The following is a 6000-nucleotide window of genomic DNA, read 5'->3' as shown; positions in this document are numbered from 1 at the left end:
ATTTATTCAATAAATACTTGCTTACTCAAATACCCTTTGCCTTCTGAAATCCTGACCACTCTTGGGCTTCATTCAAAATTAGGATATAATCTACATTTTGCATTACTGAATCAACCAGCCCACCTCAATCCCAAACCACACTCTTTCAATGGTGGTTGAGTGTATAAAGGTAGATGATGCATTGTTTAATTATGTTGGCTGCCACCTAATAGATTGCCTTCACCCAGGCCTGGAGAGCAAGAGAAGCCAGCACTCTGGTGTTCAGGCAGGGGGTGGTGTCCCAGCCCTTGTTGCCTCATAGGAAATGAGGTCACACCTTGCCTTGGATGGAGGGATCTGGGTCTGCTCTAACCACCCTCCTCCCTGTTATTAATAGCAGGAAAGATACTGCCATACAGAGGATGCTTAAATGCCTGGAACTCTATCTGCTGCTCCCACTGGGGGCTCCCATTGGTTACAGGGCACCCACAGCTCCCAGTGGCTATTCCTGCTCTCCGGGGGCAGTGGTTCTTTCTGACAGTGGCCAGCAGATGCTCTCACCAACAGGTCACTCAACTATCCTGGTAGCAAAATCTCCTGCTCTCAGGCAAAGTGATCCTCCAGGGCTGCCTTACATTGGCTACTCTTGGGGTCCTCACTGCCTTACCCAACCAGCAGTTCTAAGACAGGCCAGCAGCCCTGCCAGCACAGGTTGATGCAAGGCATCACTTCCGATAAGCCAGCCTTCTTTGTTGCAACAATGGTACTGAAGACATCTACCAACAAACTCCTCCTTGACAAAGTCTTTTCACTGCCCTCCAAGGACTTCGGATATAGTTAACATTTCTAGCTGCCCAGCATGGGCAAGACCCAAGCTCATGAGCCTCTTGGGTCAGGGAACCCCCCATCTCCCTTAAGAGTAGATATCTCCTACTATCCCTCAATCCCAAGTGTGCCAAGGTTCAAGTGTCCACTCAGTGGGTCTGCAAAAGTCCGACTTCTTCCTCCAGAACCACAGATGCAGGATCAGGATCACCTCTGAGACTAACCTCGGGCACAGACCTGCTTAACCCAGGTCCCCACATAGATGCATGAGCATCACCCTTGGAATATTCCTGGGTTTTGATCCTCTTGGACATGCATCTTCTAGGGATTAATAATACGTCAAAATATCATCAATCTTCATGAGAAAGTATTTCTATAGTTTGCAACCCATCTAACGAGACAGCTCTTTGGAAAACACACTGATACAGAAATAAGGAGCTCTAGAATCTGAGTCCACACTTGCCACTCAGGAGCCGGGAAGCCTGGAAAAAAAAAGCCATATGCCTAAACCTCTGTTTCTTCACCTGTAAACTGAGTTTAGACCATAGGGAATGGTTGTGAGACTGGCATTAAATTGGTGAATGTGAACACTCTTTCAGTATGCAAATTCTGGGTGCAGCAAATACATATATTTAATTTTTTGAATTTCTTATCAATATCATAATTACTCTGCTTACAATACTAAATTACTAACTAACTACTCCGGCCCTTAAGTGTGCCAAGTATCACAAGGGACCAAAGAGGTTTAAGGCACGATCCTTGTTCCTTAGTGTCTTATCCTCAGTTCAGTTCAGTCACTCAGTCATGTCCGACTCTTTGCGACCCCATGAATCGCAGCACGCCAGGCCTCCCTGTCCATCTCCAACTCCCAGAGTTCACTCAGACTCACATCCATCGAGTCAGTGATGCCATCCAGCCATCTCATCCTCTGTCATCCCCTTCTCCTCCCGCCCCCAATCCCTCCCAGCATCAGAGTCTTTTCCAATGAGTCAACTCTTTGCATGAGGTGGCCAAAGTACTGGAGCTTCAGCTTTAGCATCATTCCTTCCAAAGAAATCCCAGGGCTGATCTCCTTCAGTATGGACTGGTTGGATCTCCTTGCAGTCCAAGGGACTCTCAAGAGTCTTCTCCAACACCACAGTTCAAAAGCATCAATTCTTCGGCTCTCAGCCTTCTTCACAGTCCAACTCTCACATCCATACATGACCACAGGAAAAACCATAGCCTTAACTAGATGGACCTTAGTCGGCAAAGTAATGTCTCTGCTTTTGAATATGCTATCTAGGTTGGTCATAACTGTTCTTACAAGGAGTAAGCGTCTTTTAATTTCATGGCTGCAGTCACCATCGGCAGTGATTTTGGAGTCCAAAAAAATAAAGTCTGACACTGTTTCCACATCTATTTCCCATGAAGTGATGGGACCGGATCATCAGGGCTATAATTTAAAATGTGAGTGGAGAGGACTCAGAATCTCATCCCAGCCGTGTCCCCCACATAAAATAGAGGGAAACTGAGGCCCAGAATGGTTAACTAATAATCAACAGCAGTTATAATGCTAGCTAACACCTACTGTGTATTACTCTCTTTGGAGACTTGCTTAGGATGGCCCAGCAGGACTGGAGCCCAGCCAGGCGTGGAACCCAAGTGTGAGTGTCCAGACTGCTTGGCCAGGACTATTCCCATGTACATATAAATCCAGTAATTATGTACAGATGTGAAAATCGGACCACAAAAAAGGCTCAGCACTGAAGAATTTATGCTTTTGAATTGTGGAACTACAGAAGACTCTTGAGAGTCCCTTGGACTGCTAGGAAGTCAAGCCAGTCAATCCTAAAGAAAATCAGCCCTGAATATTCATTGGAAGGACTGACGCGGAAGCTGAAACTCCAATACTTTAGCCACCTGGTGCGAAAAGCTGACTCATTGGAAAAGACCCTGATGTTGGGAAAGATGGAAGGCAAGAGGAAAAGGGGGCAAGAGAGGATAAAATGGTTAGATAGCATCACCGACTCAATGGCTGTGAATTTCAGCAAACTGAGAAATACTAGAGGACAGGGAAGCCTGGCATGCTGTAGCCCATGGGGCAGCGAAGAGTTGGACACATCTTAGCAACTGAACAACAACGCAATAAATCCACTTCTCTGCATCTGCCCTATGAGTCCAGCCTCTATGTCCACTACTCATCTTTGTGATCTTCATATTGAAAGTCCTGAAGAGTACAGGGAAAAAAAAAAAACAAAAACAAGAACTGAGACAGTGGGCAGAACAAAAGAACATTACAGCAGACAGCCCAGAAGAACTGAGGCTCAAAGGAGAAGGAAGAAACACTCAAAATATGGAAGCCAAAGTGATGGGTGACTTAAAATGACAGAAAACCACTTCAAGACACTCTACAGAGAATATAAGCAATGTAGTAATGGTTGTGCTGGGGAATTACAGAAAAGGCAAAACACCTATGATATGACGGAAGAGTAGTTACTGAGGTCTCCAGAACAGGTCATTAGCCTCAATCAATACAGACTGAAAGAAATTTCCCTGGTGGTCCAGTGGTTAAGACTCCACGTTTCCAAAGCAGGGGACATGGATTTGATCCCTGTAAGGAAATAAGATCCCACATGCTGTGCAGCACAGTCAAAAAAAATAAAAGTAAATTAAAAATAGCAATATGAATAATAAAATAATCTTAACAAAATAAAGACTGAAAAATTCTAGAAAGTCTCTTCATGTCATGATTGAACTATCACGTGTCTGTTAGTTGATTGATCGTGTCTGACTCTCTTGAAACCCCATGGACTGTAGCCCTCCAAGATCCTCTGTCCATGGAATCCTCCAGGCAAGAATGCTAGAGTGGGTAGCCATTCCCTTCTCCAGTGGATCCTTCCGACCTAGGGATCAAACCTGGTCTCCTGCCTTGCGGGTGGATTCTTTATCATCTGAGCTACCAGGGAAGCCCTACTAAAGTGCAGTAGTCATTAGTTTAAAAGGACTCAATTTTGTTCACAATTACTACTACTACTACTACACACACACACACGCCCACACACACACAACCTCATCTGTGGTCTCTGGCCTTGGAGACCCTGACAAGAACCTCCCTCGCAAGCCACTCCTCTGGAGGAATCTTGGGAAACCTGGGTGCCCCCTTCCAGCGGTGACATCTCAGGACAACCTGTCCACGCAGCCTCCTTGTTCCTCAAGTAACGGCAGTCCCACAAACTGTGGCCCAATGCCGCCTGTTCTCCTCCACATTCTAGGGTCTGGAGCTCACATGGGACCTATCTCCGAGGTGGGGGTCCTATCTCTACTTCTCCCCCTGGGCCAGGAGCCCAGAGCAGATAGCACATCCTGACAAAGCAGGCTGTCCAACTGGGAAGCCAGCCGCAGGGGTGCCCAGTCTCCGCAGGAGACTTTGAGAAAAGGAACCCCACTTCTTCTCTCCCAGCTCAGAGAGAGAGGGGCTGGCCTCCTCTTTAATTTCCAAGCAGCCCTCAGGAGCCCAAACATTTAGTTATTCTCTAAAGTTAGAATCAGAGGTGCTATGAAACGGGAATAAGAACAGTTTTTACCTCATGGGGTTGTTGTGAGGATTAAATGAGTGAACACAGTGCGCACTTAGGCCAGTGACAGCTACGGAAGTGACTGTCCTCATCACTGGAGTCTTGGCTGCATTTCCAGACTGTTGGGAAATGACCACCAACCTGTCATGCTAAAAACCACCTCAGATACAAAGCACCATGTTCAACTCAGTCATGGCCCAGCTGCTGGTACCAGCTTTCACTCCTCAGCACAAATGTTAGTGCCAAAGAGATGGCAGATGCTAAGTCTTGAACAGGATTGCAAGGTAATGGTCGAATTCTGTGGCTTTCACACTTTCTGCTTTTCAGCAATGAACTCTTTCCTCGTGTGAAACAATAGGTGGAAGACTAAAATATAATGCTAATGTGACTGAAGGAGCTCTGGGAGATGCGAGGCAGGGACCTGGAGGGGACCCTCATCCTGCCCCTTTGCCCCAGCCCCTGGGGCTTCAGGGGACACAAGTTCAAAAGCCAGCTGAATGGATCGGACATAACATTTTAACCTCAGATGGGTTTTCATTCTGCTCTACTTTGAGCCTTATAATTTTTGAAATTACAATTTCTCTTTAAAAAGCATAGAGTAGACCAAAGCATTTCTGGCCACAGACAGAAAATAAAAGACAACCCCCGGGCATCAGGGCAGAAATTCCCCTTAGCAGAGGGACTGGACAGAGGCTGGCTGGAGTAGGGGTTGTCCCAGACTGGCCTGGTGTCTGGTCTAGTGTTCCCAGGATGCCCTCAGGGTTGCCCTCTCCAAGGCAGGCGTCCAGTAGGACGCCCCGGTCACCCCCTAGTTCTCTCATTCCCAACCCGGCATTTAATTCCTGGCCAGTCCACAACCAGCAGGAGGCTTTAATGGTGCCACTGTGTATAGCAGTGGGGTGAGATGTCAACAAGAGTTTTGAGGCCAAACCTGTTTATCTCACACTGGATCTGACCCCACATCAGAAGGACAGCCCTGCCCTGGTTCAAAGGCCAACTGCAGCTTTAGCCAAAAGCAATACATCTCCTATCTTGTTGTTGAAGGGTGAGAGGAGCATTTAAAGCAAGAAAAAAATACAAGACTTATAGATGATACACACACAAGAAAAACAAAGGAACACAACATTTGATAGCCAAGGACTTAAAATGAAATAAGATGCCATCAATGCCTCCTGTAAAACTGGATCCCAGGCCCAGATTATCTTCAAGTTTACAAACACCCACTGAATATTTCTGCCAAAATAGTACCACCAGCTCTCGACCACACACGCTCCAAGCCATTTCTTGACCCCTACTAACATTTCTCTGACTGCCCTGCAGGAATGGGAACCCTAGCATCCCAACTCTGTAAGGCTGCCTGCCAGAACCAAAAGGAGATGTTCCTTTTACAGCTAAAATGAATGAGTCAGTTTGGGTTTTTTAGCTTTATTGTTTCTCCTTCCTACCCCTGCTTCCCCTATTACAAAAATAATTCCTACTGGTTGTAGAAACTCGAATTCAGAGCCATAACATAAAACAGAAAAAGCGGATATCCTCTGAAATCTCAGCCTCTAGCAAAAGCCACCAGTAATAATTTGAGAAATGACAGTTTCGTTTCACTTATTCTTATCTAGCAAAAATATGTGGAATCTACATATTT

Source organism: Oryx dammah, unplaced genomic scaffold (assembly GCF_014754425.2).
Source record: "Oryx dammah isolate SB20612 unplaced genomic scaffold, SCBI_Odam_1.1 HiC_scaffold_14, whole genome shotgun sequence".
Classification (NCBI taxonomy): Eukaryota; Metazoa; Chordata; class Mammalia; order Artiodactyla; family Bovidae; genus Oryx; species Oryx dammah.
Note: the sequence above shows the minus strand (reverse complement) of the source record.